Here is a 24,536-nt window from a genome sequence, read left to right on the forward strand (position 1 = left end):
TATTCTGCAAGTCTGAAAGTGGGAGAAGTAGAGGAAAAGTAAATAAAATGTAAAGAGATAGGATGAAAATAAATGAAACAATAAAATGCACACACACACACAAACATGAAGCTTCCCTGTAATACTATCCTCCTGACCCACGCTCCAGAGGAGTTATAAAATTCAACACTTTTGCTTCATCAGAATCTAAACCCACTGTAATGACATCAAAATCAGGCCTGGCATCATTTTTTTCCAATGGCAAAGAGAAGGAAATATTATGATAAAGTCAGACTATCTTTACAAATATTGCCCAACACATTCTAGCCCGTGGGAAATTGCCCACCTCGACCTGAAATTCCTTGAGATTGCAAATCTGTAGCAACAGTGAGATATCATGTATCTGTCTCAATTACTTTCTAAGATAAAAGATGCACAGAGAGGATGGGCAGTGGGTAAGGGCAAGGAGGGATTCTATAGGAGGTCACATTATGTCCTCTCAATGCCCTGAGAAAACATCCCGATGCCGCCAAATAAGAGCCCCACATCTCAGAAGGGGAAAATAATATAAACTTTCAGGAAACATGAAAGTTTATGAAACTCTCTGTTGTGAAACCTATCCCCTTGTATTATCTGTTCATCAACACTATGCGTTTTTTTTTTATTTTAAGAAAAAACAGTATCATTTCCATTGCATATAGCATTTCATTTCTCTTTCCCACAATAATTTTAGTCATGCCTGCCACTCTTGATTTCTATGTAACCTTCATGATAATTTACACCAAAACCGGTGATCCTGAGACAAGAAAACTAACACGAGTTCTAAATTGGGCTTCCATACTTGTTATTTTCTTTTCTGCACATTGCTTCTAATTACCTATAATTCTACATTTCTAATATCCATCTCAGCCTAAAAAAGCATGCCAGATCCAAGTGGCAGTTCAAGTACTGAACTTACTAAGTAACTGGCAGGTGGAGAAATCCTTGACATAGTTTTCCTGCATGTGCACCTCCATCCCCATCAGAATCGCTTAGGGCATAGCTACTCAAATAACAATCCCGAGCCCTGCAGGACTGGCCAGCATCACTGAGATCTCCCGAGAAAGGCACATCCTCAGGTCCCTCTCCAGATCCCTGAGTTATTTGTCGACATGTTAAAATTTAGAAAGCACTGCCATAAGATACTTTGTAAGCCCCCTAACACCTCACCCCGGTCACTGCAGAACCCCCATCTTCATGTGGGTGGGGTAAGGGGGAGTAGGCCTGGACATCTGTTTAATAGGCTTTCTAGATAATTTTTTTTATTAAGTTTTAAAGCCGTATTCATTGCCTCCCATTTGCTTATCTGAGACTTTAAGTCATATGATGCATGGTCAACACTCTGGTCAAGTCACTTTGTTTACCGGAGCCTGACTTCTGTATCTGCAAAATCATCCTCACAGGGTTGTCTATGCCCCAGGTAATACGAAGCACAGGGAAGTTGTCCATGCACCTCAAATGCTGCAAATAGAATTCATTACTATTCTGACGTGCTTAAGGATATTCCTACCATCTGTGTCCCAGTACTCTTGGGAGACTGGAAAGGACAGCATCTTTGTCTCAGAGTCAGCTTGAGTAAGAGAGACTTCCTGCTTGGAAAGTACACAGGGCTTTTCTCCCACCAGTCTTAAAAGGCGGATGTGGGGCAGCTTGAAGTCTGCAGATCTGCTCAGCTGCGTCTCAGCGAGCAGCTGGTAATACAGCATTCATATCGTGCTGGCTCAGCTAAGAATACTCTTTCTATTCTTGCCTGCTTTTTGTTTTGTTTTGTTTTGTTTTCAGGCTGAGGTGTTAGGGAAAGAAGCAGTATCTGAATGCAGTTCCCAGTTATCCTGCATTTAAGAAGCCAATGAGTCCTCTCAGCCACCCTGTGCAATGGAGGGTGGAAACAAAAAGTCCACGGGATCCATGCTGCCAGATTTTCACTTAGACGGGATATTGACGCTGCCCCTCATTACAACCAAAATCACCGAAAGCACTAATAATATCGCAGGACTGATGATAACGCTATAATTCCAAGCTGATGTTACTGTATACGGTATGCTGTACATGCAAGAGAACGTTAATATTAGAAGGAAATTAGAATGTAATTCCAGTACCCTTTTATGGAGCTACTACAACTGTTACTATGGAAAACGTAAGTGTATATTACAGAGAATTGACAGATACAGATTGAGAAGCGCAGTCCTCAGGTTTCGACAAAAAAAATTACTAGACCCTGGCAGGCCTTACATTTCATTACAAAAGAGAACTAATTGATCGATATCAGCATAACAAGGTACTGGTTTCTCAGTATGAATTTTCCGATTTAATAGTGGTTAACATTTACTAAGAGTCAAGTACTCAACTAGTTGCTCTCTGTATATTATTTAAAATGACTGAGGAACTTATGTTCCACAAAGAATTATGTGACAAGACACGGTTTTATCCTCACGTGTTCATTGATAGTCAGACGGGTATTTTCCAATAAATATATTTCCATTCATAATACCATTATGTAGGTCATCATTTCCCAGATGGGTTCACAGAGCACTAGTAATTTGCTAAATGTTAACAGATGTTTCATAAAAACAGTGTTTCATAGTCAAATAGGTTTGAACAACACTGAATTAAATAAAATTAAACATGGTTGTTTAATATGAGCCTTCGTCACTTCTTCAAATATTATTTATATATATATATATATTTATAAAAGAAAAATAGCATGGAATGTTTCTCCAAAATAGAAGACGTGGGAACAGTTTCTTCTCTGACTACATAATGCTTTTGGAAAATATAGTAGATACATTTCATGGCAACTCTCCGAGGTGGACATATCCCCATTAAAAGAAGCCAAGAACAACGGAAGCATGTTATAGATTCCAGTATTTGTTATAATTAATTTAGCCTCCCTGATTTTCCTGTTGTTTTGATAGGCATTCGGGACAAAACTGGAATTTACGAAAAGACTAACACCAAGGAAGAAAACTAATGCCATAGAAAACAGAGATCCAGAACTTAGTTTGAGGGCTTGAGAATCCCTGACTTCTTACCAGACCCTGGCGATTGCCCCTGAAGGCAAGGCTGGAACAGCTAAGTGGCACTACCCACTTTTTTAAGCCAGACTAATTCATGCATTCTCACTACTTTTTGGCTTCTTATGCAACTAATCTCAATATGGTACTGTCAGATCTCATAAATGGAGAGGTAGACCCACCTATGGAGACGCTGCTTGAACCAACAAGTCCTTGTTTGTCCAAGTCCCCACAGTGGCAGTAAAGGCTATGCACTTGGCCAGAAAAAGCAGAGAGCCTTTTACAGAAATGATTCAGGGGCTTCCACTGCCTGATGTTGTGCAGAAATCTTGTAAGTGGTCATAATCATCACAGAGAGGCTATCTTACAACACTAACCTCTACTTCCAAAAGCAAAGCCAGTCACATTCAGGTTCTAAACTCCACTTCTCCAAATCATCTCTCCTGGCAGACCACAACATCTCCAAATGATTTACACCAATTCTTCCCATGAGCTGAATGGATAACTGCTTATCCTTCAAGAGTCCCTAAAAACAAGTACTCTTAACCTTCTGAAATGAAGTTTCCATAGCTGGCATTTAAGAAGAGGAGAGAAACTTGGCCAGTTTTCCTATAATGGATTTTAGTTTTATAATCCAATAAATCTGATAAATCTCAAAATCTGATATATGACTAAACGAAAGGAACAGTGCCACCTGCAAACGTCTTAGGTTAGTCTTGCCATACTGACCTAAAATACTCAGCCCTTTTCAATCTTTCAACAGAAGACACTATTCCTGAATGCAACATAATAGGACAACTTGTAAGCACTAGACAAGCTTCCAGAAATGGGCATCATTAGAGATTGGATTTTATGAGACTTGACACAAACTCTCACCCCCCATCCTGCTCCAGCATCCTGAGATAACTTATTTCTGCCAGTGTAATAAAAGTGTTCAAAGGTCACCCACTGCTGACAAGATAAGTCTCAAACTAATTAGTTATCCAGTCTAGGCCTTTTAAATTAAACATTTACCTCTTCCAATATAATCCTCAAATTTTTGTTGTCTTTCTTTCCAACCACACATTCTGTCTGTCTGTCTGTCTCTCATTTACACACACACACACACACACATACACACACACACACACACACGTTCCAGGAATTGTCCTCCACACCAGGGATTCATGGGGGAAAAAAGATAGATACAATTCATATCTTCACAGATCCTACAAGCCTTTTTGTAAGCTCACTTCTAGTGCATTGTTGACGGTCCTAACCCTTACTCACCTAGAACACCTTTCACCCCAATCCAGTGTCTATTTGTTAGTCTCTTCACTCATTCCATCATTTCTTCTTCTTTTTTTTTTTTTAACAAAATCCTCTGACTTCATTGTGCCACAGAGTATGGAGGACCTGGGAGCTAGAGACAATTATAATATGATACCTGCCTTAGGGGAGCCCACAGCCCTGTGAGACAAAGTTGGGGAACTGGATGAAGAAAGAAAGAAAGATCAATCATCCTCAAGCAAACAATATTAGCAGGCACTGTACCTGCTGCTTAGATTTATTTTATTGTTTGGCCTTCATATCAACATAATTCATTTATTAAGTAATTAAATGGATACTCATAGCAAATCTCTTATACTTCAGCACTGATTAGACACTAGGTGAAGAAGATTCCTGATCGTATAGATCTTGCATTCTGATGGTACAGGCAGACTCAATTAGGACAATTGGTGGATAAATAAAATAATACAATTTCTCAAACACAACCCAACAAAGAGCTGAGATGGAAGATCACACAGAGAGGGCAGCTGGACTGCCCTGGGAATCCTGGTTCGGTTAACTAGGTGGGGAGGGCTTCTCTGAGAAGGTGATAAATTGAGAGCTAACACTGACAACAGAGCAACAACGAGGAGAGGCTCAAGGTAAATGCCTGAAGGGAGTCTCCAAATACCAACACAGCTAGAGCTCTGCCAGGGAGGAGAGGCTGGCAGGAGATGACGTGGAGAAAAACTAGGACATTTCAAAGCAATTAACATAACACTTAAGGCATTTTAAATTTTGGCTCTGACTCAACTTTGCCAACCTTAGCACAACCTTCTACAAAATCTTTCTAGCCTTCCAGACCCATTTTTTCCTCATTATTTCATCATTCATTTATGTAACACACAGTTGACCTTCGAACAGCAAGGTTTGAACTGAGTGGATCCACCACATATGTGAATTTTTTCCACTAAATACGTACTATCGTACTACACAATCCATGGTTGGTTGAATCTGTAGATACAGAGGGACATCTGTCAAGTTATACATGAATTTTCAACTCTTCAAGGGTCGGTGCCCCTAACCCTCATGTTGTTTGAGGGTTAACTGTATACAGTTATCCCTCCATACCCACTGGTTTTGCATCTGCCAATTCAACCAACCATGGATTGAAAATATTTTTTTTTTAATTCCAGAAAGTTTTAAAAAGCAAAACTTGAATTTGCCCTGTACTGGCAACTATTTATATAGCATTTACATTGTATGACACGTTATAAGTCATCTGGCAAAGATTTAAAGTATATGGGAGGATGTGCATAAGTCACAGGCAAATACTTTGCCATTTTATACAGGGGCCTCAAGCATCCAAGGATTTTGGTAGGGAGGGGAGTGTCCTGGGAATAATCCTCCAAGGATAGTGAGGGACGACCTTCCGTACATTCAATAAACATTTAAGGACCATAGGTAAGGACCCTGATTTCATCCTAAATCCAAAGAAATGAATTCAAGTAATTGATAAGTGTTTTAATTTTTTTTTCTTTGAAGCAAGTAATTGATCTTTTTTTAAAAATCTTTCTGTTCACTCTATAGAGAATGGATTAAAGGAAATATGAGTGAAAGGGGGAAGAAATATGGCATAAGCCAACAATAATGTACGCCAACCTGGGGCCAGTGATGATTGAGAAGGAAGCTGATTCCTGATAGATTTTAGAGGTTTAACTTATGGTCTCCTCCCCATTTTTATTGTTTCTTTTCTCATCATTAAGAGAACCATGTAAAATTTCCATCAGAAATCAAATGACAGCTACCAGGAGAGCAACACCCCACACATAAAAAGATGCAGTCTAAGGGAATTTATCTCTAGACCAAAGATGCTACCTAATGGGGGGGATGCTCATTAACTCATCTGTTATGATAATGCTGAAATTCTAAATGAGTCATAAACAGCCAGCCTTCTCAGGGGCAAATATGAAAAAGGAGCTGCTCTCGCTCTCTCCCGCTTTCAAAACTACTTGATATGCATGACTAGAGAAACTCAACATTGGAGCTGCATGGGAATTGAGACTCATGTTAGCTGTATTTACTGCTAAATGTTCTCAGGGAATCTGAGTGTTCTGAGCAGAGTCAAGCATCCTGGATGAGGAATGGATGCTCAAATTCACTTCCCTTTCAGCTCTTACATCTTCTTTGTGCTGGTCTTACAGACAGGTGGAAGGCAGAGGTAAGGTAGAAGAAGAAAAGCAGTGATCACTGGAACAAGGTGTCTGAGACAGAAACAAGAACAGAGAACCGAGACCTCCTCTGGAGATGAGGCATCTCCATACTGGGACCATATGGCCCCCTGAGCCATAGCTGACCTCTGTGGGAGACATGGTTTATCGGCCACCCCAGAGTTATTTTCAACCTTCCTTGTCTTTTCCCCCCTCTCATGAGCTCTCCCCAACCAGCATTCCAGGTAGGGATGGCCGTCTGCACTTCATCCTCAGAGACTTAGCCTGGGGGTCTTCTTTTCCTTCCAGCTAAAAAAGACACGGATGCAGCTGACACGCATCTCGCCCCTTCTCCATTATTTCCACCTTGAATGTAGATTAGAGGATGAGGACTTCAGCACTCATCCGGCAGCCAAATGCTAAACGCCGACAGACTCCCTGGCCCTGATAATAATATTAAGTCGTGGAACCATGGCCTACCATTTCTGGACTTCTTGTTAAGTGGGAAATTTGAAGTCCAATTAATTTAGGCTTCTGGAGTCAGATTATGGTTATTTGCAACCAAGAGTTATATTAGCTGGTCCAAACATCTTCTGCTTTCAGAAATAAAACCACTTAGGGAAAAAGAAAAAAAAAAAAACCCTCATAATGCAACCACTATGAGTATCTCAGTGCACTGCTATTCAGTCTTCCAAATTTACATATATATGCATAGCCTTTATATAGTTGTTATTAAACAAAGTCTTCCAGGTTGTAAATTTTAATAGCTGCCTTATATCTATGCATAATTAGTTTACCCATATCTTCTTGTTTGGCATGTCAGTTGATGACTTTTTTTGTTACATAATTTATTAGCTTTATTGGTGCATACCACATTTTTCATATTTCCTTAGGATAGATTTCCAGAAAGGGACCAAGGCAAATGAACAATTCTATGACCTATAATACATAAAGTCAAATCGCTTTCTAAAAGTGCTACTGTAGCAATAGACACTGCTACCAGCTGTTATCCATTTGTTCACATTATTTTCTACACTGAGTATTAACATCAAAAACTGGCTAATTTCATAAAAATAAGAACATTTTTTAAAGTGAGGATTTTAATTCAATACACTCTTGGACATTGTTCTCTCTCTTTGCTGCCTCTTTCTTGCTATGAAATGAGCCATCAGGTTTCTGTACTGGATAACCTGAGTCACTCTATCTTCAAAATGCTCACAATTTTACTGCCTCATAGCTGCAGAATCTTCTGCACTGAAGAAAACGCTTTTGAGGCAGGTATGATCCCCATTCAACAAAGGAATGAAGCTGATTTCAGAAAGTGCAAACAGCTTGCCCGAGGTTGTACAGCTATGAAACGGAGGAACTTCATTTCTGATTTCAAGTCAAGGGCTCTTTTTAGTTCAACATATTACTTTTTTTGCTTCAACAGAGGTGCTAAGGAAACCTCACAATATCAACCCTGACGTGGATGACAGATCCGAAAAAAAAATTAACAAAGGACTAGAAGAAACGAATTACTGGAAAGAAAAAAAATTTAAAAAGTGGATCTGTATTTTATATTACAATTTTCTTTGTTCGCTGAGTATATATTATGAGCAACTGTAACTACAATGGGAAACACAGCACAGAAGAGCTAAAGGAAATCTCAGAGCAGAGTCTATTATGAGCAGAGCAGAAGCAAATTTTATAGATAAGAGAGAATTCGGTAAACTCTAATGCTATAGAATATTTATTAAAAAAGGCAAGCCAAGAACTATAGAGCATGGTGGCTTTGAAGAAAGTAAAAGAGGAGCGATAATGCGAAAAGCCTTTATAAAGTGGCCCCTCCATCATCCAGTAGATTAGGCATCGAACCAGGACTGCTGTAAAGTTGAAGATAAGCCGTGTTATCTTCTGGGTTACAGGTATCAGTGAGTGTTTACCAGTCGGGCTGCATTTACCAAATGGTATATGGAAAAAGACATTGGTTATATAAGCCTGAGTACAGAATCAAATAAGGTAATGAGATTCTGGAGGAGAAAAATTATCTAGTAATACAAGGAAGAAAATTAAATTGGGACATGTTGTAGGTATGAGGCAAGGAGTCTGACTTAACTTCCATCCCTTATCCCTTAGATCTGCCAGTAAGCTACACCTCAGGATTAGCAGAAAGTAAGATTTAACATGTAACCTTCAGTTCATCTTATCTTTTTTTTCACAAGTTCCAAGAAGATGCTGAACAAAGAAAACACTGCCTATCTCCCAAGAAATAACTTATGAGGCGTTAATGAGAAAATTTATTTTCCCCAGACTTTACTCCCCTGACACTTTAATTCTGAATAAATTGGACCATACAAGCAAATCAAGACCCACGCCACCACACAAGGGTCAGTCTGAGGCAAGCTTGCCTCTCAGGAGACAAGTGGTTTTCAATATCTAGAGAAAAATGTTCTTTCTATTCTAGAAAAAAAGGCCCAGTAGAGTAAAGAAGAATTCCAACTATCAGCCAGTTAAGGGAAGGGCTAAGGTGAAAAGGGAGTGACAGAGGGACAAAGGGAAAAAATAGAAAAGAAAAACAAAAGGCCATGAAAGATGAAATCGAGGCAGCAGGGCTGGCCTCCTAGTCCTGCTTCGAGCTAGGATGTCCAGTGCAGGGGGAAGGTCCCGGGAGGGGAAGAAAGACAACCCACGTGTCAATCCCTCCATCTAGTGCATGACATTGAGCCCAATTCTTAGTCTTTTGACCCTCAGTATTCCCATCTGTAAAATGGAAAAATAATACCTTTCTCAAAGGCTTAAGGAAAATTAAATTTGAACATATGTAAATAAAACATGCAAACAAATTATTATTTCATAATATGGTCCAAAGAGGGTAACTTTTATTCCTTCCAATAACAGGAAGAAGAAATCCACAAATGGGAGTATGAATGAGTACTTGTGTGTGTGTGTGTGTGTGTGTGTGTGTGTGTGTGTGAGACAGAGTGAGTGCTGGAGAGAGAGAAGGTGAGAGAGAAAGTGTGTGTGTAAAAATTAACACCCTAGATGTCTCAGGGAAATTCATTTCCTTTCTATGTTGAAGCTTCTCAGAATGAAGGTGACATTACTTATACTGAGTTCAGTGTCTGCCACATAGTAGGTTCTAAGTATTTATTTGTTGAATACATAAATAATGACTCAAAAACAACATTAAAAATGAAGCTGAATGAATGCCAAGCAGCTGATTCGCAGCGTCTCGAATGTTTATATAAGCACTCTATCTTCACTGTACCAGGTTGCTCTTTCTCAAGAAAACACAGAAAAACAACAACTTGAGAAACCCACAAATCCACGCCTACACCCAATTGAAATCTCAGGGACTGAAAGACGCTTGTATAATAGGCGAGCCTATTCCATGTTCCAGTTAAGTGTGGCTGTGTAGTAAATCATCCCAAGACACAGAGACTTAAAGATTTCTTGTATCTAACTGTTCTCTGTATTGGATGGGCAGTTCCCTTACTCCTTCCACCTTAACTCACTCAAGCAGCTACATTTAGCTAGAGAACAGACTGAGCTGGGAGGCCCAGTGTGGACTGATCCACGTGTCCAGCAGCGGGAGCTGGCTTTCGGTGACATGACAGGAGGAGAAAGGAGGGAGGGGGCCTCTGTGTGACCTCCACTAGGCTAGATGTGCTGTCTCTCACAGCAGTCTCAGGGCAGCTCCCCAAGGGAAGAAAATGAAGCTATAGGCTTTCTACAGCCTGTCCTTATAGCTTACTTATGCAATGGCATTTCTCCCACATTCGAGCAAAGCAAGACACAAGGTCATCCAGACTCGAGAAGTGAGAAGATAGACCCTGCTTCTTGCTGGGAGTCACCTGACAAAAGCATGCACATACCAGGATACATGGAATTTGTGGCTGGATTTTTCTCTTTGGCACAGAAAACTGAGGACAAGTGTGGCCTGTGTCCTTACCAAAAAGGCAACAAGCACGTTTTTGCTAGACTGTAGGCACAAAAACTGCCAATTTTAAATGTAACAAGTCAAGTCATTAGGCACAGAGTAAAGTGCAAAGGAATTCCAAAGCCACAAAACTAAAACTAAAGAAACATGACAACACTGTGAGCATCTGATCAGAGCCCAGTAAAGAGTTTAGAAGCAGAGAGAAAAAAAGGTGATTAGAGTAGGCTGTCATGTTAATTAAGCTGATCTGTGCTTCAAAGCCATAATTTTAGCATAAACTTGCTCTGAATGTGACTGTATGTTTGGTAAACTGTAAGTTCCACTGAAACAGGGTATGCGTTTTCTTAAATCCCAGCTCTGACAATCATTAGCTGTATTAGCATTTGCAAGACACTTGAGCTCTCTAAGCCTCAGTTTCTTCATCTGTAAATTAAACATAACAGTCATATGACTTACATGTGTTTATACTAAAAATTAAACAAGATCTAAGTTTATCTCTGTCGCTGTCAGTAACTGGTACAAATAAATGAAATATATAACTAGTCATTGCCTGGTTTCTAATTATAAATTCCCCTAAGTCTTACATTGAAACTGTTAAAACCCTGTGAAAAATAATATACTTAATTATTTAATTTGTGTATTGTTCTTTGAGCTCTAAAAGGGTGAGATTTTTAGAATTACAAGGAAGTTGGTAGATAACTTGCCTTTTATTTTTGTCCCCAAAATAAGTTTTTTGAGAGAATATGGGAAGCAAGGGCCCTGCTCCCTGAGAAGAGATAAAGACAGACTTCTAGGAAAAACTTCATAGATAAAAGTACTGTAACTGACAAGATTCCAAAGTGACAATACCTACTGAAGTACTCAGGATGGTAGGACATCCCTCAAAGTGTGTAATAAAATTTAAATGTAGCACTACAATCTACTGTATCATAATGTTCCAACTGCAACATAACATTCTGATAGAGTAGTTTTCCTGGAACCATAAAACAGTGAACTGCCACTGATTACTTTCTCCTCTAAGAGAGAAACTGAGACTAAGAGAGAGAGACAGAGACAGAAACTGGGCAATTCCTATATACACATAGATCCATATTGTACAGATATGTGTATATTTCATGCTAATGGCAGCAACTTTACCTACAGTAGAGGGAGGTGTGTTTGTGTGTGTGTGTGTGTGAATGTGTGCTCACACATGCGTGTGTGTGGTGAAGTTTACCTGAAGTTTTATCTTCCCTTTGTATCAGTTTGCTTCCTTAGTCGTCTCTCTGTTACTCCTGCACTAATTGGGCAGAGGTGGTAATTTGTAATGGGCCTCTGACTCGTTAGTGTAATTTAGTCAGGTTCTACTGTACTTCAACAGACACACCAACCAGGCTGCCACACACATCTGTTTTCAGAGCTCTATTTCATAAGCATCCACAAAATTTCTGCTCTAAAATTGAGAAATGATTGCCCCTTAATCAGCCATTTGTTATACTGAGCTGCATAAATATATGCAGTGTCATCCATAAATAATCTTAGGATAGAACATAGCAACAATTAACATTTGCATAGAGCTTTAAAGTTTACAAAGCTTTTCCTTACACAACCAAACACACTCCCAGGTATTCCCCTGGGAGGGAAAGTACATGTTTCTGAAATAACTTAGAAGGCAGAATCCCATAATATTTCCCAGCATAGGTACCTGGCGCAGCCAGGCCTCTGCTCTGGGGTCCTGGCCATTTACTTGACCTCTCTGAGGCTAAATATCCTCACCTTTAACATTAGTATGATATCTACCTCATCTTTTTTTTCAGGTGATCACATTTTTGATAATGAATATAAAGTTCTAAACATATAATTAATGCTAAATAAACGCTAGCTGTTATCATGATCCAAATTTTGCAGACAGGAACACTGTGTTTAAAGATGTTTTCATCAAATGACAGAGAAATGAGACAAATATATCAAGTAGGGTTGCTGGCTGGGAATACTTGGGGTTATTATGAAAGGCAGTTCCTGCCCCTCACTCCTGGCAAGACGGCTGAAGAGCTCAGCATCACAACTCAGTCCTACAAGGCAGGAGCTCGCAGAGGCAATGACTCTAATCTGAATCCCTCAGTGACTTAAATCTGTGTAATTGTGCAGACCTGAGATTAGAACAAAGGGTGCAGGCTTGAAAGCAATCGAAGGTGTCACCAAAGAAGAAGGTGGCCTGAGGTCGATGGAAAACTTGGAGTAGAGGATGGCGCTAAAGGTATAAAAAGCCAGAGAGAAGGAAACAGGAAATCAGAAGTCCACGCAAGCTAGCACGTGCAAAGACAGTCTGAGTAAATGTCAGAGACGGAGCTGTTGCCTGACACTGGCTTTTTGGCATCTCCTGTGTCCTCTACTTGGTAGGAAGGCAAAGGGGGAAAGACGACAGGAACAGGAAAGATCTCCTTATATTCCAGACTCTGACGTCACCTACACTCCGCGAGGAGGTACAAGTGAGTAAAACAGATACTGAGGAGGGTAGGTTTTTCTGGAACCGTCCTCAGGCCCTGATGGGAAGAGGAAATTGGCCCCTTTTCTGTTTCTGAATCTCATAGCTCTGTTCTCATCAGGGAACAGAGTCGAGGCATCTTTAAAAGAGCAGCCTGGCCGGTGACTCTGGACTGTCCCCTCCAGAGATGGACAGTAACGACTATAGAATCAACTGGATTGAGTGGCTTCCTCTTGATGGGCAGAAACCTCCGTTGCTTCTTTAAGTAGATGATGTGGTCAGAATTAGAGCAGACCATCTTCAGATAGTCTCCATTTTGCTTCTCCTGGATTCTCACCTTGGATCCAGTCCCTGAGTCAAGGAAAAATGACCTCTAATCAAGTACCTGGCAAAAATTTCTGAATTTATTGTTGGGGAACTATCAGCCCTCTGGCTTGAGAGAAAGAGAAACTGCCACCTACTTATGGCAGAAAAAGTGTCTCTCAAATCTCCAAGAACTCCAAATGAAAGAAGTGGGCTGAAGACCAGAAGGGCACAGAGCAGCCTTTCTAGGAACTCTTTGTGGTCGTGTTAAGTGCCTTTCCATTCTGAGCTGGCAGTTCACAGACAGGCTTCCCTCTAGAACATACCATTAGAGAGGTTTGGACCATCTGTCTGCCCAACCGACCATCTGCATAAAGCACTTGCTCCCCTTCCAGAAAATAGAAAAGGGACATATTCAGATTGTGATGAGGAAGAGAAAGAGAGGACACTAGAGGGATGTCTTTGTGCCTTTGCTTTCAAGCTCTCTTAACGGTGATTGTTGATAGCAAAAGAAAGGAGTCCAGGAAAATTACTTAAGGTAAAAAATGCTATAGCAAAACAAAACAAAACACAAAAAAACAATTTTCACCCAAAAGACACAGAACAAATTAAAATAAGGAACAACAGAAAACACAGAGTATGGCTTTAAGTGTTTGGCAGGATTGAGTCCAGAACGGGAGCCATCGAGGTACCCAGGCTCTGGAGCCAGATGTGCCTGGACAGACATCATGCCCTGCAGGTAATGACTCACTTCCCTGGACAAATCACAGATTGTCTGAGGCTCAATTTCATCATCTGTATTTTGAAAGTAACGGTACTCCCCTTCCACAACTGTGAAGTCCTAGCATATCACCTAGAATACTGCTGTATTAAGTTCAGGATGACTATTGTGTTAATTTTGTGATTTTTTTTCAAGGCCTCTCACAGGGCCCAGCCCCTATCTCAATTCTTACCCACCAAACTACTGGTTTGAAGGGGGAAAATCACATTGTGTACAACTCTGTCTTCCACACTGTAACTGGAATATAATATAAACTCAGTGGGTGTTCACTGACCACAGATTAAGTGGCACCGCAGCAGCAAAGGACAGGTTACTCACAAAAGCATTCACTGAGAACTCCGATTCACTGATGCAAACGAGATCTTGTCCTAGATTCACAGCACAGTTTTTAGATTCAGGAGTAGAAATTTATATACACATGTGTATACACTATGTATGTATACATTTCCAGTACATATGTACCTGTGTCTGTATGTGTGTGTGTCTGTGTATTTTCCCCCGAGTCAAATAACTCTTAGGAGAAAACCGTATACCAGCTAGGGAGAACAGAATTCCACTTAGTCAAAGCTTGGGAAGAGCGCACCAGTGCCTACAAGTGAAGGGAGAAATGAAAACCAAACTGGCAGTGGCAAAGACGCAGCCAGGAGAACCAGGGCAGTAAGACAGGACAGGTCAAGGAAGAGAACAGGGAGAATGGAGGCGGCGTCGACCAGGTAAACACAGGAAGAACTCAGCCACATGTGAGCAAGAGACCGCAGTTCATGAAAACGTCTGCAGTCGGGAGACACAGAAAAACGTAAACCTGCACTCGTGTGTGCTCCTACTCTGGGCACTGGAATCAGAACAGGGTGATTAATAAAATGTTTAATGGGTACTCATCCAGGTTTCTTGGCAGATGAAAGTTCTGTAGCAAAAGTCACGTATAAACATGGCTTTCCTTTCGAAGAGGGTGAGTGGAGTTGTGTCCTGGGGGAATTCATATTGTGTTTATTGTCACTGTACATACTGACAGGAAAAGAAATGAGCAAATCCATCCATTGTTTGTGTTGTTCATCATTTGCTTGTTTTCGGGAAAGAGTTTGCTTTTATTAAAGTGTTCACAATGCTTGGTCTTCACACGGTTTTTACTCTGCTATCCAAATATTTGTCTCAATTTGTACAGAAAACTTTTCTGTACTGAAACATGTGTTCCATATTGAGTATCCATTAGGTGCCAGGTACATATGGTCAAAGGTTTTCATTCAAATCATACTTTTTAAAAGAAGTACATCGTGAACCATCGTGTTTACTTGGTCCTTGCTTCTGTGACATGAACATGAAAATGAAAAGTGCCATCATAAAGGACTTAAATCTCCCATGGTGGAATAGTTTACCATCAAACATTTAACATGCTGATATTTTTGTTCATATACATTCAAAAAGCAACAGCTAAAACACCAGAAACTGAAAAAAAAAAATCACTGAGATATCTACATTAAATATAAAAGCTGGAGAAATTTTGCAGGGATGAGAGAAAAGGTAGAGTTGAAATTTCCTTTTCTCTTTGTCAGTACAAAGTCAAAGGAAGATTGTTACCTCTTCTTTTTATCAAGAAAGCTTCCAAAATGTGACCTTTTCTCCTGTTTACAGCCAAGCATTGAGCTGGATTCCCAAGCTCACAGAATTTTAGGATCTGGCTCCAGGAGGAATTCCCCAGCTCATGAAATTCTCACTTGGTCCTCTTTGTTTCTCTAGTCTTCCTGAATGCTCTCTACCAAATCACTCTTTTTCCATCAACATGTTCCCCACAGACATCAATACTGCTGAAAGACAATTTTCCTCCTCTCTTTCATATTTTGATGGCCAGACAGACACAGAAATTCACTTTTCTGTTCATTCATGTGAGGTGACAATTCGCGCAACCTCAGGCACCACGGAGTACAAGAAGGCTTACGTGCAAACTGAAATTGCTAAATTATTATCATAATCAGTACTGCTAGTACTAGTTATTATCATTATAAATGAATAAATGTAACTATTGTCATTGTGAGATATCTTTTACTGGGCAGTGACTAAATTCCAGTCTCTGTTCTAGGTTCTTCATAAGTTTTATTTTTCTTAGTCTTTTTATAATAACTGTGATAGGCAAGATAAGGAAATGTGGGCACAAAAGTAATCTGCAAAAAGTTACATAACTAATGAGCAGATAAACATTTTGAGAGATACTTCTCATAAAGTGCCTTCCAAAAATACAGCCCAGTGCTACTTATTATTTATATAATGTTGCCTAGGAGACATTCATTTCTTTACTTTGTTCCTTGTCCTGTAACTGCAGGACTTTCACACCACTGCAATTACTCCACACGCCATCAGATATTCCAGTAAGATTTTGGTAACAGTCAAAGTTTAACGGAGAGCTACCTCCAACTATGCATGCTTTCAGAGGCCACGAAAATGTGACACTGATAATGCACTCCATCAGAGACTCACTGGTTCAGGGAGACGCCCCTTCAGAGGTCCCTTAGGGACACTGAGACCACATCTTTCCACTAAGACGGAGTCTTGTTATGGGAGAAAGATTATTTGATTTGCATTCAGAGAAAGCTTGCTCTCGACTATCTATATTCAGGGATTTATGTGAAGAAGCATTGGCCTTGCAGCCTGAACAACAAAACATGGGATAGAAGAAAACACATGAGCTTTGAAGTGAATCTGTGCTGGGGGTAAAGAAATGACTCACCTTTTGCCTCATCTGTAATGTAAGAATAATAGTATCATCTTACGGATTTTTTTGAGAAGTAAATAATCTAACCCATGGAGCACAGTGCCAGGTACATGGAATATATTTGTTGAACACATGACAGAATTTATTTTAATTTATTGTATTTTCTCGCTGTGTGCTGGCAACAACCTGCAGTATGTTGAGCAGGACACCGCCTTAGTTCAGTCTGTACCTTAGCCGTACTGGAGGCTGAGGTAGAGGCCAGTGAACTTGTGTTTGTTATTGTGACCAACTGACATCTCTCTTCTCTTTCTCAGTCTATGAGATCTGGACTGTAAGGAATGGGGCCTTAAAATGCAGGAAGTATGGATGCCGTCTTCCTTCTCGGCAAGCCATAAAATAGACTTCATCCATCCATTCTGAAGAGAGAGAGAAGCCACAATCTGAAGGACAAAACCCTGCTCCCATCGTGCACAGAGGAAGGCTGACTTCACAGAACGGAAACACCTGGGTCAAGTGGTACCAGCCGTGCAGCTAGCAAAGCAGAACTGGACTCATCACCGACAGCTCAGCTCAGCTACATCAACAGGAACAAGGATTTTTACATCTTTCGTAATACGTTCCTGAACTAAATAAAGGTCACACACAAGGACACAGCCCCGCATGGGTCAGGCTCCGGCAGAGGAAACTTAATTCTGTTGAACCATCCTGTCCAAATTCTAGCAGGCAGCCTTGATGACTGCAGTATGGCCCGTCCAAATGCAGGAACTGCAGCAAAGAGACGGGAGCAGGAGAGCCCTTGCACTACCCCCCGCAATGAGTGCAGTGCTTGAACCTGGTAGGTGTTTCATAAATATGCGTCGTTTCATTGACTGGGAACAAAACGAGATGCTAGATGAAGAGCAATGTTAACACCACTTGCTGACATCTGAACTGTGTTTCTGCAACCACACACGGCTGGGTGCACATGATTCTCGCTACTTACATTCAATATCATTTCAGAACTTGTAAGCATAAGTGAAGTGACATCCTGAAAGGGCATTGTGGTTGCTCCGAGAAAGAATCTGATGAAACCATGGTTTATGAAATGAGCTACTGTACAGAAATGTAGCTTTCTCTGCCCAGTTTTACTTAGCTGTCAGGTTATGTTGGGGGCTTCAGCCCACCTGTATCAGTTACCTCAATACATGGATTCGCGTGTTCTTCCTAATTCTTAAGCCAGACAAAGAGGAGAGCGAGTTTACATATGAACGACCTGTAGAATTCCAATTTCTTGTCAAGGGTTTTACCAAGGGCTCTAAATACAATCATTTATTCATTCATCACAAATGCCCTCTGAATGACTCATTGTCCCTATTTTACAGATTTGACAGCTGAGTTGCTAAGAGATTAGGTATCTGACCCCAAGTCTGTCCAACTTTAAAGCTAGTGTTCACCACTGCCACATTCTCCTCCCATCATGGTCTCCAACTCAGCCTTTTAATCCTGGTCTATCTGTCCCGCAAATGTAACTCAGTGTAACCATCATCATGACCTGTGCTATTATTACAAATAAATACCCTATTGACAAAATTTCTATGTTTAACTCAAATTCTAGTCAACAGCGTCATTGCAGACTAGAGTTTTCTGAAGCCCACAAACTTTGTAAGAAGCTGTGTATTCCCACAGAACAGGCAGGATAGAGGGTTCAAGTATTTCTTGCATATTCTGGATACTCAGTGCCAATGGATTAAAGTTATTACACATTTTCTGTTTTTTAGGAATCAAAAATTATTCCCCTTACAGAATGGTCAATTGCTTGCACTTACGTACATGTGAACACACACACACACACACACACACAAACCCCAGAGTAACTAGGAATATACCACAGAAATTACTGAGAAGAGGTACAGTCAACACACATGAAAAACACCCAAATTCTAACAATGCAAATATTGATCACCATCATAAAGAAAAGACCAATTCTTCTTCATCAACTTAATTTAAAATTATACTGGTGACATTATTTTGTAGAGTCTTGAACATTATATGAAGTTGTCATTACTATAGTACCTTACATATCCATAGCAATGTATAATTACAGATCATTTTATTTTGCAATATTCCATCATAATCCTCAGGACAACACTATGGGTTAAGAATGCATTTTTCCAAACTATACAGAAGGAAATCAGGGTTCTGAGACCAGTAAGCAGCACTACCAACACTTGACTGACACCTTCTGTTTCTCAGGCCAGGGTTTTCCTTCTTCTGATTCTCACCCCAGCTTCCACTCTCCCCATCTTAGCCGTGATTACTGAGTGGCCCCGAATGGTGATACAGGTAATTGAGTGAACTGATTTAGGCAACTGCAAAGCCCCTGTCCTATTCACACTCCAATGAATCTATCTTTTCCCTTGTAACTTGTTGGGGACCCTGAGAGGTTATTTTTAAGCGATGAAAAACAATACAAAACAACACAAACGCATCTGTCATCAGAGGGGGCATCTCCTTCATCCAAAAGCCAGCACTGTCTGCTGCAGGCTGATGCTACTGCCTGTTAGCATCAGCCCCAACACCAGCGGTCCGCGGAGCTAACACACAGCTCCAGGCTGTTGTAATGACTCAGCAGTAAAAACCCCAAGTGTAATCAGCTGGGTGCTCACCCACCTCCAGGGCCCGAGCTCCAAGAGCTCCTTTCTGCTCATCAATTTACTAGGTGATCTTTCCGGCTTCCTTTAAAGATTCTCAGTAGCTGACTTCCCAGCTGTGAGCTCAGTTTGTTACAAAAGGAAAGGGCCATTCATGTGTTAAGTGCCCTGGGTCTTAAAAACACAGAAGCACTCTGGAGAAGGGTGGGCCTGGTTGGCTCACTTGAGCAAAGACCCACAGGAAGGCCGGCCAACTGACTGGAACTAAACAGAGAAGGAAGTGGGATTTTCTTTATCCTCCCCAAACAAACTAAGGCAACCCTCTACCAATTCATTCTTTTGAAAATATAACCCTGCATCTACTTCCTCGAGGCAACTTCAGCCTTTTCTTTGGCAACTCTGACATGTTACTTCTACTGAGATGGAAAACTCCCTTCCTTCTCCTTTCTGTTCTGAACTCACTCAGCCAACAAACCAACCCTGTGAAACTGTGAAACACCCTCTATCACAAAACAAAGCCAGAGAAGACAAAAGAAAGCCATGGATCTGGAGCCAGTTCTGGCTGGAAGCTGTTTATCCGTGCTCCTTCCGACCTGAGCTGATAATAAAGATACCAAGTCACATCTGCCTAGGCACCACGAGGAATCCTGGAGGTCCCAGGGAGCTGCTCTGCGCGTTGCATGAGCTGTAATCAGAAAATCCTGAGTTGGCATGGACCCCACTTCTCTTATTAGCCTGAAATAAGTGATAATGAAAGTGTTGCTATGGCTAGAAGATTCACTCATTACAATGATTAAATCTCAAATACACAAAAGCCAAGATGTTACCCTTATTATTTTTTTAAAGATGGTGTTGAGAATAACCTATGCAATTAATTTTTACCAACATCACAAGTCTAAATATACCCACGCTGGGTGAGACTGTGAATGGGAGGAGGAGCAGTCAGTGAGATACCCTCAAGGAAGAGAGGCACGACTTTGCCAACTTCCAGAACAGCGTTCTCAGAGGGCTTCTCCTCAGCAGAACAGCCCTAACACAGCCCTAACACTGGCCTCTGTACCCGGCCCTGGTCATCAAGAGTACAGGCTAATAAGGAGCTGACCGACCTAAAGAATGGCCCAGGCAGGGTCTGGGCAACCTCCAGTCCCCTGACAGAACCCACTGGCACCTGGAGCGTCAGGGCTCTGCTCTCTCCCTGGAACAGTGAACTTTGTGTTTCTTGTTTATAGATCACATTCGCCGTCAGGGTTCATGAGTCCCAGGTTGTTTTCTCCACAAAGAAAATGAAAATTTGGGGGGGGGGGGTTCTCCTAGTTCATTTAAAAATGATAAAAAGTCCCTCTCCTGATAAGGGAAATGTAACTGGAACTACTATGAGTAACAGATGAAAATATCCTGAACAGAAAGAGCTGACAAGAAAGACACATCGTAAATTATACTGACAGCAAAGAGTTTACCCACAGGGTTGGTTTTTTTGTTTTCCACCAAGAGGACGGTGTGTAGTAAGTATCAGTTACCGGACAGAAGAGAGGAGGGATCTTTTAACATCTGCTCTCCTTTAACTGTTTCACTAATACCATTATGCAGAAATATCAAATAGATGGTAGGGATCGCTCATGGCAATACCAGAGTTGAATCTCATCTTTAAGATTTTTTTTCTCCTTTTTAGTTAAGGATTTTCAAAAATCTCATTTTAGAGAAAAGCAATAATATTATTTCTAATTTATAATCTAATGTTTTGAATATGATCTCTGCTATCTCAACTTGGATGCTCTCATAAATCTCTGACCCAGTCAACTGTCTCTGAATAAATCTGTTACAATTTGCACCATCTCTCTCCATACACAGACATCATGAGAAACCCTTATGTATGCCCCACTCTGCCTAGTTAACACACCTGTCATCTCTCTCATGAATATGTTCACAGTAAGAGTTTGAGTTGGCTAATAGTCCATAAAATACCACTATTCCTTTTAGAATAAACCATCCATATTCTTTGATTAAAGCTCTTTTGCTTCCACTTGGGGTCTCAGCATTTTAGAAATATATTTACCAGTGATTCTCACTTCTTGGGAGAAGCTAAGTGATGCCAATGCAGAGATAAAAATACTCTCAGATACAGGAACACAGATGCTATCACAATGAAATGGTATTTGGCTTTAATTAAATGACCTCAGAATGGAAACAGGTAAAATACTATCTATGCTTCACTTGGAAGGAAAAGGAAAGGAAAAAGAAAACAAAAAACAAAAAGAAAGAAAGAGCACGGCTAACCACTGGGAAACACTAAAGGGACTGAGTTAGGCAAGATATTTGACTAAAGTCACCTGAATTCCTGATGCTGCCTGCTTGCTTTTACAGCCAAGAGTGGACAATTAAGAGCAATTTGCAGCCACACTCCCTTCTCCAGCGACCATGTAGGGTAAAGGGGTGTTCCAAAATGAGAGGCACTAGTCTTAATCAGGGGATGCTGCATCCAGAAAGGTTAATGAGATGCAATGGCAAGAGAATCAGTGCAAAAAAGAGAGGTTCAAAACACTGAACAATTTCCAATTTGTTCTCATTTGTGCCAATTAAGAGCTCTTGAAACAGCTTTTCTGTATTCCAAACATTCACTACTCTCCAGAGCAGATTTAAGTATTCAAGAAAAATTATAAGTGTTATGGAAAAAAAAAAAAGTCTTCTATTAAGTTATCATTAAAGTCTGGATTGCACCCCCAACCCCCACCCTTGGTCTCTGAGCAGACGCACTTTTGCCTCTAACTCAGAGCCTCTGCCAGTAGCTTTTCTGATTTTTTTGCCCTCAAATTTAAAGAGTATTTCAAGGAGGGAGAAGCCTGGAATTAATTTTTTCCATATTCCATAAATGCAAAATCGACTGTGAAAATATTAGATAAATAAAAGGTATAAAAATGGAAGGAAGGGTGAGGGGGGATGGTTATACAAAAGGAAATAATCCCCTTGGTATGAAAATAGCCCCCAAATGCCACACATTGAGTTCTTCTGAGCATGACAATCTCCAAAACTGCGCTTCTAAACTGCAAATGCATTTCCGAAAACAAACAGGAAAACACAAACATTACAGGCAAGCAAGGACCAGGACCTAGGAAGTCCCGTGACTTACCTTCTGTTTGGATCCTCAAAGTTCACCACGGAAAATTTAAAATCCTCTAGCTTATCTGGCACTACTCTATTTTCTTTTCTTCTTTTTTTAAAGTCACACAGGAGAAAAATAATCAGTTTTCAAAGGTTCCATTGATTTGATCTTCCATCCCCAGCAAAAACGTGGCCAAGAGTCTCCGCCAGAAAGTAAGCCAAAAACTCATCAAAGGCAAAAAGAAGAAGGGGGGAGCCGGGAAGGAAGGAGGCGGTGAAAGCTGGGGGGCTTCGGACTGGGAGCCCAAGTACCCAGAGAATATTTTCACGCTGTTGAAATCTACAGGACGATATACCTGGTTCGGTTGTCACACAGACACGCACACTGGCCGACACTCACGCGTTCTCTTTCACGCCAAAGCAGGCACCCGCACTCCCAAACACGCGCAAACACGCACACACTCACACAAACCTGTGTGATGAAACTGTCAGTAGTAACCTCCAACGGCCGCTGTGTGCTGCAGATGGTACGGCTCACTGTTACCTTCCCAGATCGGTGTCGGATAAAAGGAACATCCAAAATCAAGGGGAGCCCCCAGGACCAGGTAGATTCCGGATCCCCCTTCCCCCAGGCGGATTCATCAAGCCAGGAGCGGGTCAGTCAGCAGAGGTGTCTGCTCGCAGGGTGCCCCGGATTACGGCAAGGTTATTAATCTTGATGTGCTGCATCCCCCACCCCCAACATTCGGCAGCCTGCATCGAGATGATTGCCAGAGCTGTGTCTGTCCCTGCTCTACTGCATTTTGCTCAGCCCTCTGATGCTGCAAGTGAGACACGGTGGAGGCAAGAATACTAATAAGGTGGTTAGCTACAGTTTCTTCAAGGCAGCCGGCATGCAGTATAGTAAATGTGCACTTCCCAGTGCTCTGTGTGTGTGCTGCGTGTCTGCAGGGAGGGCAGTGAATCCATCTCTGGCCAGAAGGCGAGATGGTTTGTATCTTGCCTGGGAGGACTATATCAAAGGAATCATCACTGTCCTGCAACGGCATTGTCTATGACAGTATTTTGTTTGTGATTAAAAAAAAAAAAAAAAAAGGCAGGGGGTGGGTGGGAGGAAGGTAATGGTTTAGAAGCCTAGAGCTGGCATTTGAATGAGAGAGAGGAAAAAAAAAATGTCCACGGAGACAAATTAGCTTTATAAATAAGCTCCAAGGAGACCAAGGCAAAATTTTAACATGCTGCTGCCCTGGCTGTTAAATGGAAATACAAAGCAATTTCAAAAACCAGCTCCAAACTATAAATCTTGGAGCTGGCAACAAGTATCTGAACTTGACTGATGGGACTGTGGATAAATGGATTCCTGGCAATATAAAAAGTTTGTTCATGCATTCTGGTTTGTACCCGTGTACCCAGTGTATGCAGGGACCTGGGTACAATTCATTCATTTTTAATATGGATTTAGACTCTATCCTTTCAGTTTTCCTCCAATGAACAGTTTTTATCAAATAACTATCATAGAGAATGTCTGAGTGGCATTATGTCAGAAGGGATAGTTGGGTGACAACTGTCAACAGTAAGTATTGACATATATAACACTCATACAAGGAATGAGTTTGGAATTTTCAGGGGAAAAAAGTCTTATATCTCTGTTATTACTAAGCCATGAAAGAAACTATATGCACAATATGTTAAGTGAATAATTTTTCAGCCTCTGGAAGGCTAACTTTCCCTCTTCTTTTATTGGGTCTCATATTATAATACCTCCTTTTTAGTCAAGGATACTCACTGAGTTCCTTAAGGTGAATTAAATTAGTATTATCTGAAGAAGTATTGGGCAGTTGCAGAAGGCAGAGAAGTGTGAATTATGGGGCACTGTAATACCAGGTATTGCCAGCAGATGTCATAAAAGCAGATACAGGTAAAAGAATTCTACCAACTGCAAACATTTAAATCTAATTTAGTAAACACATGTTAATAAAATTTATAAAATTAATCTGTGATACTAAGTTTTTATAAAATTTAAAGGTGCAAATCAGAACTTAGAGGACAACTTGTCCTTTTTTTTTTTTTCCAAATATCCCTCTCAAATCACTATACTACATAACCCCAATAGATGATCTAAGTATTAGGAAAAAACACTAAGTCA

This window comes from Camelus ferus, chromosome 10 (genome assembly GCF_009834535.1).
Source record: "Camelus ferus isolate YT-003-E chromosome 10, BCGSAC_Cfer_1.0, whole genome shotgun sequence".
NCBI classification, from domain to species: domain Eukaryota; kingdom Metazoa; phylum Chordata; class Mammalia; order Artiodactyla; family Camelidae; genus Camelus; species Camelus ferus.